The sequence below is a fragment of the Balaenoptera acutorostrata genome, chromosome 7 (assembly GCF_949987535.1).
Source record: "Balaenoptera acutorostrata chromosome 7, mBalAcu1.1, whole genome shotgun sequence".
Taxonomy (NCBI): domain Eukaryota; kingdom Metazoa; phylum Chordata; class Mammalia; order Artiodactyla; family Balaenopteridae; genus Balaenoptera; species Balaenoptera acutorostrata.
The window spans coordinates 93,953,884-93,967,125 of record NC_080070.1 but is presented as its reverse complement, the minus strand read 5'-3'; the positions used below and the strand labels follow the sequence as shown (position 1 = coordinate 93,967,125).

The following is a 13,242-nucleotide window of genomic DNA, read 5'->3' as shown; positions in this document are numbered from 1 at the left end:
CGGCGCACAAGGGGAGGGGATTCAGAGCGCCGCCTAAACGAACTCCAGAGACGGGCACGAGCCGCGGCTAACAGCGCGGACCGCAGAGACAGGCGCGAGCCACGGTTATCAGCGCGGACCCCAGAGACGGGCAGGAGATGCTAAGGCTGCTGCTGCCACCACCAAGAAGCCTGTGTGCGAGCACAGGTCACTCTCCACACCGCCCCTCCCGGGAGCCTGTGCAGCCCACCACTGCCAGGGTCCCGTGAACCAGGGACAACTTCCCCGGGAGAACGCACGGCGTGCTTCAGGCTGCTGCAACGTCACGCCGGCCTCTGCCACTGCAGGCTCACCCCGCCTCCTCTGTACCCCTCCCTCCCCCCGGCCTGAGTGAGCCAGAGCCCCTGAAGCAGCTGCTCCTTTAACCCCGGTCTGTCTGGGCGGGGAAGAGACGCCCTCAGACGACCTACATGCAGAGGCGGGTCCAAATCCAAAGCTGAACCCCAGGAGCTGTACGAACAAAGAAGAGAAAGGGAAATCTCTCCCAGCAGCCTCAGGAGCAGCGGATTAAAGCTCCACAAACAACTTGATGTGCCTGCATCTGTTGAATACCTGAATAGACAACAAATCATCCCAAATTCAAGAGGTGGACTTTGGGAGCAGGATATATTAATTTTTCCCCTTTTCCTTTTTTTGTGAGTGTATATGTGTATGCTTCTGGGTGACATTTTGTCTGTATAGCTTTGCTTTCACCATTAGTCCTAGGGTTAGGTCCGTCCGTGTTGTTTTTTGTTGTTGTTGTTGTTGTTTTTACTTAAAAAAATTTTTTTCCTAATAAATGTTTTCTTAATAATTTTTTCCTTATTTTCTATTTTTAGAAATTAAAAAAAATTTAATAAGTTTTTTCATATTTTTTATTTTAAAAAATTAAAAAAAATTTTTCTTAATAAATTTTTTCTTAATAATTTTTTTTCTTATTTTTTACTATAAAAATTAATAAATCTATTTTTAAAAATTGGAAAAAAAAATTTTTTTTGAATACATTTATTCTTAATATTTTTTTCTTATTTTTTATTATAATAGCTTTATTTTATTTTATTTTATCCTCTTTCTTTCTTTCTTTCTATTTTTTCTCCCTTTTATTCTGAGCCGTGTGGATGAAAGGCTCTTGGTGCTCCAGCCAGGCATCAGGGCTGTGCCTCTGAGGTGGGAGAGCCAACTTCAGGACACTGGTACACAAGAGACCTCCCAGCTCCACGTAATACCAAATGGCGAAAATCTCTCAGAGATCTCCATCTCAACATCAAGACCCAGCTTCACTCAACGACCAGCAAGCTACAGTGCTGGACACCCTATGCCAAACAACTAGCAAGACAGGAACACAGCTCCATCCATTAGCAGAGAGGCTGCCTAAAAACTTAATAAGGCCACAGACACCCCAAAACACACCACCAGACGTGGACGTGCCCACCAAAAGACAAGATCCAACCTCATCCACCAGAACTCAGGCACTAGTCCCCTCCACCAGGAAGCCTACACAACCCACTGAACCAACCTTAGCCACTGGGGACAGATACCAAAAACAACGGGAACTACGAACCTGCAGCCTGTGAAAAGGAGACCCCAAACACAGTAAGATAAGCAAAATGAGAAGACAAAAAACCACACAGCAGGTGAAGGAGCAGGGTCAAAACACACCAGACCTAACAAATGCAGAGGAAATAGGCAGTCTACCTGAAAAAGAATTCAGAATAATGATAGTAAAGATGATCCAAAATCTTGGAAATAGAATAGACAAAATGCAAGAAACGTTTAACAAGGATGTAGAAGAACTAAAGAGGAACCAAGCAATGATGAAAAACACAATAAATGCAATTAAAAATACTCTAGAAGTGATCAATAGCAGAATAACCGAGGCAGAAGAACGGATAAGTGACCTGGAAGACAGAATGGTGGAATTCACTGCTGCGGAACAGAATAAAGAAAAAAGAATGAAAAGAACTGAGGACAGTCTCAGAGACCTCTGGGACAACATTAAATGCACCAACATTCGAATTACAGGGGTCCCAGAAGAGGAAGAGAAAAAGAAAGGGACTGAGAAAATATTTGAAGAGATTATAGTTGAAAACTTCCCTAATATGGGAAAGGAAATAGTTAATCAAGTCCTGGAAGCACAGAGAGTCCCATACAGGATAAATCCAAGGAGAAACACGCCAAGACACCTATTAATCAAACTGTCAAAAATTAAATATAAAGAAAACATATTAAAAGCAGCAAGGGAAAACCAACAAATAACACACAAGGGAATCCCCTTAAGGTTAACAGCTGATCTTTCAGCAGAAACTCTGCAAGCCAGAAGGGAGTGGCAGGATATACTTAAAGTGATGAAGGAGAAAAACCTACAACCAAGATTAATCTACCCAGCACAGATCTCATTCAGATGTGATGGAGAAATTAAAACCTTTACAGACAAGCAAAAGGTGAGAGAGTTCAGCACCACCAAACCAGCTTTACAACAAATGCTAAAGGAACTTCTCTAGGCAAGAAACACAAGAGAAGGAAAACACCTACAATAGCAAACCCAAAACATTTACGAAAATGGGAATAGGAACATACATATCGATAATTACCTTAAATGTAAATGGATTAAATGCTCCCACCAAAAGACACAGACTGGCTGAATGGATACAAAAACAAGACCCATATATATGCTGTCTACAAGAGACCCACTTCAGACCTAGAGACACATACAGACTGAAAGTGAGGGGATGGAAAAAGATATTCCATGCAAATGGAAATCAAAAGAAAGCTGGAGTAGCAATTCTCATATCAGACAAAATAGACTTTAAAATAAAGACTATTACAAGAGACAAAGAAGGACACTATATAATGATCAAGGGATCGATCCAAGAGGAAGGTATAACAATTGTAAATATTTATGCACCCAACATAGGAGCACCTCAATACATAAGGCAAATACTAACAGCCATAAAAGGGGAAATCGACAGTAACACAATCATAGTAGGGGACTTTAACACCCCACTTTCACCAATGGACAGATCATCCAAAATGAAAATCAATAAGGAAACATAAGCTTTAAATGATACATTAAACAAGATGGACTTAATTGATATTTATAGGACATTCCACCCAAAAACAACAGAATACACATTTTTCTCAAGTGCTCACGGAACATTCTCCAGGATACATCATATCTTGGGTCACAAATCAAGCCTTGGTAAATTTAAGAAAATTGAAATCGTATCAAGTATCTTTTCTGACCACAACGCTATGAGACTAGATATCAATTACAGGAAAAGATCTGGAAAAAATACAAACACATGGAGGCTACACAATACACTACCTAATAACAAAGTGATCACTGTAGAAATCAAAGGGGAAATCAAAAAATACCTACAAAACAAATGACAATGGAGACACGACGACTGAAAACCTATGGGATGCAGCAAAAGCAGTGGTAAGAGGGAAGTTTATAGCAATACAAGCCTACATCAAGAAACAGGAAACATCTCGAATAAACAACCTAAACTTGCACCTAAAGCCATTAGAGAAAGAAGAGCAAAAAAACTCCAAAGCTAGCAGAAGGAAAGAAATCATAAAGATCAGATCAGAAATAAATGAAAAAGAAATGAAGGAAACAATAGTAAAAATCAATGAAACTAAAAGCTGGTTTTTCGAGAAGATAAACAAAATTGATAAACCATTAGCCAGACTCATCAAGAGAAAAAGGGAGAAGACTCAAATCAATAGAATTAGAAATGAAAAAGGAGAAGTAACCACTGACACTGCAGAAATACAAACGATCATGAGAGATTACTACAAGCAACTCTATGCCAATAAAATGGACAACCTGGAAGAAATACACAGATTCTTAGAAATGCACAACCTACCGAGACTGAACCAGGAAGAAATAGAAAATATGAACAGACCAATCACAGGTAATGAAATTGAAACTGTGATTAAAAATCTTCCAACAAACAAAAGCCCAGGACCAGATGGCTTCACAGGCGAATTCTATCAAACATTTAGAGAAGAGCTAACACCTATCCTTCTCAAACTCTTCCAAAATACTGCAGAGGGAGGAACACTCCCCAACTCATTCTATGAGGCCACCATCACCCTGATACCAAAACCAGACAAAGATGTCACAAAGAAAGAAAACTACAGGCCAATATCACTGATGAACATAGATGCAAAAATCCTCAACAAAATACTAGCAAACAGAATCCAACAGCACATTAAAAGGATCATACACCATGATCAAGTGGGGTTTATCCCAGAAATGCAAGGATTCTTCAGTATACGCAAATCAATCAACGTGATACATCATATTAACAAATTGAAGGAGAAAAACCATATAATCATCTCAATAGATGCAGAGAAAGCGTTCGACAAAATTCAACACCCATTTATGATAAAAGCCCTGCAGAAAGTAGGCATAGAGGGAACTTTCCTCAACATAATAAAGGCCATATATGACAAACCCACAGCCAACATTGTCCTCAATGGTGAAACACTGAAACCATTTCCACTAAGATCAGGAACAAGACAAGGTTGCCCACTCTCACCACTATTATTCAACATAGTTTTGGAAGTGTTAGCCAGAGCAATCAGAGAAGACAAAGAAATAAAAGGAATCCAAATCGGAAAAGAAGAAGTAAAGCTGTCACTGTTTGCAGATGACATGATACTATACATAGAGAATCCTAAAACTGCTACCAGAAAACTACTAGAGCTAATTAATGAATTTGGTAAAGTAGCAGGATACAAAATTAATGCACAGAAATCTCTTGCATTCCTATATACTAATGATGAAAAATCTGAAAGTGAAATTAAGAAAACACTCCCGTTTACCATTGCCACAAAAAGAATAAAATATCTAGGAATAAACCTACCTAAGGAGACAAAAGACCTGTATGCAGAAAATTATAGGACACTGATGAAAGAAATTAAAGATGATACAAGTAGATGGAGAGATATACCATGTTCTTGGATTGGAAGAATCAACATTGTGAAAATCACTCTACTACCCAAAGCAATCTACAGATTCAGTGCAATCCCTATCAAACTACCACTGGCATTTTTCACAGAACTAGAACAAAAAATTTCACAATTTGTATGGAGACACAAAAGACCCCAAATAGCGAAAGCAATCTTGAGAACGAAAAATGGAGCTGGAGGAATCAGGCTCCCTGACTTCAGACTATATTACAAAGCTACAGTAATCAAGACAGTTTGGTACTGGCACAAAAACAGAAATATAGATCAATGGAACAGGATAGAAAGCCCAGAGATAAACCCACGCACATATGGTCAACTTATCTTTGATAAAGGAGGCAAGCATATACAGTGGAGAAAAGACAGCCTCTTCAATAAGTAGTGCTGGGAAAATTGGACAGGTACATGTAAAAGTATGTAATTAGAACACTCCCTGACACCATACACAAAAATAAACTCAAAATGGATTAAAGACCTAAGTGTAAAGCCAGACACTATCAAACTCTTAGAGGAAAACATAGGCAGAACACTCTATGACATACATCACAGCAAGATCCTTTTTGACCCACCTCCTAGAGAAATGGAAATAAAAACACAAATAATCAAATGGGACCTAATGAAACTTAAAAGCTTTTACACAGCAAAGGAAACCATAAATAAGACCAAAAGACAACCCTCAGAATGGGAGAAAATATTTGCAAATGAAGCAACTGACAAAGGATTAATCTCCAAGATTTACAAGCAGCTCATGCAGCTCAATAACAAAAAAACAAACAACCCAATCCAAAAATGGGCAGAAGACCTAAATAGACATTTCTCCAAAGAAGATATACAGATGGCCAACAGACACATGAAAGAATGCTCAACATCATTAATCATTAGAGAAATGCAAATCAAAACTACAATGAGGTAACATCTCACACCAGTCAGAATGGCCATCATCAAAAAATCTAGAAACAATAAATGCTGGAGAGGGTGTGGAGAAAAGGGAACCCTCTTGCACTGTTGGTGGGAATGTAAATTGATACAGCCACTATGGAGAACAGTATGGAGGTTCCTTAAAAAACTACAAATAGAACTACCATACAACGCAGCAATCCCACTACTGGGCATATACCCTGAGAAAACCATAATTCAAAAAGAGTCATGTACCAAAATATTCATTGCAGCTCTATTTACAATAGCCAGGACATGGAAGCAACCTAAGTGTCCATCATCGGATGAATGGATAAAGAAGATGTGGCACATATATACAATGGAATATTACTCAGCCATAAAAAGAAATGAAATGGAGGTATTTGTAATGAGGTGGATGGAGTTAGAGTCTGTCATACAGAGTGAAGTAAGTCAGAAAGAGAAAAACAAATACAGTATGCTAACACATATATATGGAATCTAAGGGGAAAAAAAAGGTCATGAAGAACCTAGTGGCAAGATGGGAATAAAGATACAGACCTACTAACGAATGGACTTGAGGATATGGGGAGGGGGAGGGGTGAGATGTGACAGGGTGAGAGAGTGTCATGGACATATATACACTACCAAATGTAAAATAGATAGCTAGTGGGAAGCAGGCACATAGCACAGGGAGATCAGCTCGGTGCTTTGTGACCGCCTGGGGGGGTGGGATGGGGAGGGTGGGAGGGAGGGAGATGCAGGAGGGAGGAGATATGGGAACGTGTGTATATGTGTAGCTGATTCACTTTGTTATAAAGCAGAAACTAACACACCATTGTGAAGCAATTATACTTCAATAAAGATGTTTAAAAAAAAATGTGTGATTTTCCCTCAAGAATAATTACAACTAGTTATATGCCATGATCAAGTATTATCACAAAATTTCATATTTGTAATGATTTCTTCTAATTCATAGTTTTACTTTCTTATCTGTTTCAGATGGTCTATAACTATATAATTTCTTTCCTCTCCATTCATTAATATACTTCTAGATTGACAACTCACACTCAAATATAATGAAATAACAGTAGCTGGGAGGGTGATGTCTGCTGCCGCAGCACATGAGCATGCCTGTGAGCGGCACGCATGCCAAGCGCCTTGGTGCCTATTCTGTCCTAGTAATTATCCCCACGTCTCCTGTCTCCAGGCCCATCTGTGACTATTCACAGCTCTGTCAAAGACGGCTTGGTTTTCACTGTTACAAAAAAAAAAAAAAAAAAAAAAACCCTCACCTTGGAAAATATTTTTATTTTTTCATGGTCTATAGTTCTTCCGTTATTATCAAAAGCCTATGTGAGTATTATCTTGGTCCAAAAAAAAGTTGTAGCTACGATGTGTACCTGTGAAAATCTAGAATTCCCACATGACCTAATAAGAATCTAAGCATGGTTGTTTAAATATTCCTATCCTGGCCTGAGAGGGCAGGGAGCGCAGCTGCGGGGGCCAAGCAGCGGGGGGCGAGCCCAGAGACCCCAGCCCTGGGAGCCTTCACACAGCCTCTGCGCAGATACTGCTGTGAGCAGGTGCTGGCTGACCTGGCTGGATCTGCGCGTGATGGGCAGGGGCTGAGTGCGCCCTCGGGAGGTGTGGGTCCCGCACATCCACCTGTGTGGAGCCCACAGCAGCTGGGATCCTTGGCACTGCTGGTTTCTCCACGCTGTGCCAGGGATTCGAGGATGTAGCCGGCTCTCCAGAAAGCCCCAGTCGGCTGTGTGTCCAAGAAGGTCTCCTACACCTCCGTCTCCTTTCAGAGCCACTTCTGAGGCTGCTTGAGAAAAATGATGTGACAGTTCCTATCAAACAGGATATTGGGGAAAAATAACATCCGGAAAGAAGGTGGCCGTTTTTGCGAAATCGACATTCTCAAACTCCAGAAGGGCAGCCAAGACCCTAATTTACCCGAAAGCTGCCAATAATAAGAAAGGAAAGAAATTTAAACCGAGGGGCGTCTTGTCTCCCGATATGATCAGTCCTCCCCTTGGAGACTTCTGCCACACCATTCACATGGTCAAGGATGGCCAGCACGATGTCTTTGGAGACATTTCCTTTCTTCAGGGGAACTCTGATCTTCTACCTGGAAACCAGGAGAAAGCACACATGGGCCAGTTCCCTGGCTGTATGGAGTTCAGGGTCAGCAGCACCACTGACTTCACGTTCACAGAAACGCTCACCCTGGTGCTCAAAAACACCATCTCCCTCCCGACGATTGGAGGGTCCCAAGCACTCATGTTGCCCTTATTGTCAATGGTGACATTCAATTCCAAACAGGAGTCCTTTGGTCCGGGAAAGCTGCCCTGGCTTAGCTGTGAGCGGGTCATGGAGGAGAACAGTATGGCCTATCAGGGGGACGTTTCATGGGGGCTCTGGTGGGTCCGCATCCCAATCCCGCCACTCCTCCAGCCTCTCCAAACTGTACCCCTACTGGGCAGCCAAGAATATGTTTGACCATCCCGCCTGGTGTGAGCTTGTCAAGGAAAAGACTGAAAATCAGAGGACTCTGTCTCTGATCTCACTGGGTTCACTCCTCTTCCTGCAGCTCCATCTTGGGCCTTCATTTCTGGATGCAGCGCTGAAGGTCATGGATAAAAATAAGTAACAGTACACCTCTGGCTCTTTTCCTTTGGGGTAAAAGTTTTCAAAAAAACAAAACAAAACTAACCACAGTCAAAGAGAAAGATTCACTGACTATATTTGCCATTACATGATGGGTTTTCTAAAATAACATTCCAACAAAATATTTTGTACCTGTTACGCCCTGTTTGCAAAAACAGTTAAAAAAGAAAAAAAACAAAAAACAACTGTCCTGACAAAGAGAGGAAGAGAGTCAGAACCCATTTTTGGCAGGCATTGCTGATGTACAGCTCACATTTTTTTGTTTCCAGACAGGTCAGAAATCTGGCTTGGGCAGGATTGGCACTATCTAGCTATGAAGGGCTGTGTCAGTCACATTAAGGACCTTTACAGTACTTCGGCATTTTCCGAGCAAGAGGAAGTCAAAATTTGTTTAACACCTAAGCCTTTTTTCTATATTATATAGAATTATATTATATTATATTATATATATATAATTAATATAATATAATTATATTATATTATATTTATATTTTTCTATATTATATTGTTTGAGTTCACCATAGCAAATTCTCCATTGTTAAAACTTTTCTCTGTTTTCACATTTGAACTTGATGGGTTTCGGATATTTGCTTGTAGCTCTTATATATCCCTATATATTATATCTATATCCTGAAATTTTGACTGTCAGCAACATGTTGGTAAGACACAAGCAAAGTATCACTGTAAGTTATTTTAAAGTTAAAATATATTTTTATGTGCCTTTGGCTTTTTATTGAAGAGTCTACATTTTAGAGATACTACATCAAATGTGGTCATTTGACTCTTTCCATTGACGTTCCATTGTAAGCTGTGTATGTTTGGAAAAGTGTCTTCATACTTAGCTTTATTTTTTTTTTTCTTCAGCTGTTATCACACTTTTCACAGCAGCCATAAATGGATTGTAAAGTGTAAAGGCACAGGTTACTCACAATGCTTCTGCAGAGACTGTGGGCTACACCACATGTTATTTGGGAATATGGATATTTTAGGACAGTACATGCTTGCATTACATAGGTACTTTATACAACACAATAGAGTAAATGTTAAATTAATCAGTCAATAAATAAATATCATACTCTGAGAGAACTCAGTATGTCTGAGAAAAGAGAATATTTGTTAGAATTTGAGAACTGATCAAGTTTTTTGTTTAATTTTTTATTTGTTTGGAAGGGGTTATGTTTTTACTTTTAAAGATTTTAATTGGAGTATTGGAAAACATAAACATAATATTGAATCCTGTGCTAGTCCTGCTCTGATAGGTGACACTTAATATAAATTTTATTCTTAGAGGCTTTAACCTATCTCTCTAAGGGATGAAAGGGGGTGGGTTAGGTATAACTGATTTACTTGGAGAAGCAATATGGGGAGGATTGGAGAAGAGAAGTTAGATCTGCAGCTAAAGTATGTAAGCAATAAACTCCTATTTATATAACAATGTTAAAGGAATTTATGATCAACTGTGAGTCAGCTTTTCTCATGATGTCAACAAAACAGAGTCCTTAGTGTCTGTTTGGATGCCTTAAATGATGGGAAAATGACTGGTCACATTTTAGAAAAAGTTAATAATTTGAGAGTCTTCCATGTGTTGAGGTGAACCTGCCTCCCCATCAATTACACCCTGAACTCAGTTGAAATTGGAAGTGGAGGAGGATGTCCTTCCTTAAACAGAATGGCTGCTAACGTGAGCTTGATGAAACTTTGACAAGGTGTGACATGGGTCAAAGCATGAAATTACCTGGATAGAGATCTTAATTATTATTATTCCAACCTACACCATCTCTATGAAGACCCGGTAACTCCTTCTGAATATTCTCAGATCCAACGTAAGTCTTTTTTTTTTATTTAATTACTTTGCTTTGGCAGGAGTACATAGAAAGCAAAACCTGAGGCAGATTCTTCCCTTTGACCTTACTAATACAAATTTTACAATTTGTATGGAAACACTAAAGATCTTGAATAACCAAAGCAATCTTGAGAAAGAAAAATGGAGCTGGAGGAATCAGGCTCCCTGACTTCAGACTATACTACAAAGCTACAGTAATCAAAACTGTATGGTACTGGCACCAAAACAGAAATATAGATCAACGGAACAGGATAGAAAGTCCAGAGATAAACCCACTCACCTATGGTCACCTAATCTATGACAAAGGAGGCAAGGATATACAATGGAGAAAAGACAGTCTCTTCAATAAGTGGTGTTGGGAAAACTGGACAGCTACATGTAAACAAATGAAATTAGAACACTCCCTAATACCATACAAAAAAATAAACTCAAAATGGATTAAAGACCTAAGTGTAAAGCCAGACACTATCAAACTCTTAGAGGAAAACATAGGCAGAACACTCTATGACATACATCACAGCAATATCTTTTTTGATCCACCTCCTAGAATAGTGAAAATAAAAAACAAAAATAAACAAATGGGACCTAATTGAACTTAAAAACTTTTGCACAACAAAGGAAACCATAAACAAAATGAAAAGACAACCTTCAGAATGGGAAAATATTTGCAAATGAAGCAACCAACAAGGGATTAATCTCTAAAATATACAAACAGCTCATGCAGCTCAATTAAAAAAAACAAAACAAAACCAACAACCCAGTCAAAAAATGGGCAGAAGATCTAAATAGACATTTCTCCAAAGAAGACATACAGATGGCTAAAACATACATGAAAAGACACTCAACATCACTAATAATTAGAGAAATGCAAATCAAAACTACAATGAGGTATCGCCTCACACCTGTCAGATTGGCCACCATCAAAAAATCTACAAACAATAAATGTTAGAGAGGGTGTGGAGAAAAGGGAACCCTCCTACACTGTTGGTGGGAATGTAAATTGGTGCAGCCACTATGGAGAACAGTATGGAGGTTCCTTAAAAAACTAAAAATAAAAAAAATAAAAAAATAAAAAAATAAAAATAGAGCTACCATATGATCCAGCAATCCCACTCCTGGGCATATATCTGTAGAAAACCATAATTCAAAAAGATACATGCACCCCAGTGTTCACTGCAGCACTGTTTACAATAGCTTGGACATGGAAGCAACCTAAATGTTCATCAACAGAGGAATGGATAAAGATGATATGGTACAGATATACAATTGAATATTACTCACCCATAAAAAAGAATGAAATAATGCCATTTGCAGAAACATGGATGGACCTAGAGATTGTCATACTGAGTGAAGTAAGTCAGACAGAGAAAGACAAATATCATATGATATCACTTATATGTGGAATCTGTAAAAAGGGTACAATGAACTTATCTACAAAACAGAAATAGAGTCACAGACGTAGAAAACAAACTTATGGTTACCAGGGGGTAAGGGGTGGGTGGGAAGGGATAAATTGGGAAATTGGGATTGACATATACACGCTACTATATATAAAACAGATAACTAATAAGGACCTACTGTATAGCACAGGGAACTCTACCCAATACTCTGTAATGGCCTATACGGAAAAAGAATATAAAAAAGATTGGATATATGTATATGTATAACTAATTCACTTTGCTGTACACCTGCAACTAACACAACATTGTAAATCAACTATGCCCCAATAAAAATTAAAAAAAAAAAAAAACTTTCCAAAACCTGTATATATTCTTCTTTTTTTTTCTTTTGGCTGCACCCTGCACAGCATGCAGGATCTTAGCTCTGCAACCACGGATAGAACCCATGCCCCCGGCAGTGGAAGCGTGGGGTCCTAACCACTGGACCACCAGGAAATTCCTTATACTCTAATTTTTAAACCAAAAATTCAGTGATTATGTTCTCTTTTTAAAAGTACATTCTAAACACAGGCCTCAGTTTAAAGGATTTTTTTTCTCTTAGTGAGTGCCATCTACTGGTATATTATTGTAAGTACAACTAAGTAAACTAGAATTGGGTCACAATTATTTTGCTGTTATCTCAATTATTATATACACATAAATGTTCCTGAAAATTATAGTATTTTAATTTTAAATGTTAATAGTAGTAATATGGGTTTAAAATACAATTATCTAAGAGAAAATAGTAATTGACTATTAATAGACTGTCCTGGCTGCTGTTTCAGATTTTTATATTCTTTGTATGTCTACAGTACTCAGAGAAAAGTAAATAATAAAGCTTTGAAGAAATTATATTAAAAGTAAAATATATTTCTATCTTTTTTGAATTCTCTTTTGAGATATTAATGTGAGATATTAATTAATTTATTCATTCAAAATTTTTTGTTGAGAACTTACCAAGTACCAGGCACTGTGTCTGGGAATAAAAAAACACTCATATACCTACCCTACAGGTATTATACCTGATTGAAATGTGTGGCTTTTTTGGTTTGTTATGTTTTATGCATTTCAGTCCCATGTTTTTTTCAGTCTTTATCTTAGTTAGATAATAATAGATAACTACTGGAGCCTCAAGTAATAGACATTCAAATATATGATAATGCAATGTCTACCTTATATCATCTCAGTAAATATCTTGTACTTGCAAAAGATTTTTTTTTTCCATAGTATAACCCTTCACCACATTCCTAAAAAGTAGTTAGTACTTTGCCTAGAGATTTTAGAGCCAGGAGCTTAGAGTTAATAAGTATACAATATATGAGGCAGAGATGGAGGGGAATTGATCTCTTAAGTGGAAACTATATTGCATTAGTTATCTTTCTCATTAAAATA

General features: G+C 38.3%; 1 protein-coding gene and 1 pseudogene across 2 annotated transcripts in view; both read left to right on the top strand.

The window, feature by feature from the left end:
* LOC103019875 (platelet glycoprotein 4-like) overlaps window positions 1-13,242 on the top strand; it is a 59,735-nt gene that overhangs the window by 25,699 nt on the left and 20,794 nt on the right. The window lies entirely within an intron of this gene.
* LOC103005203 (cdc42 effector protein 3-like) lies at window positions 7,023-8,551 on the top strand (annotated as a pseudogene).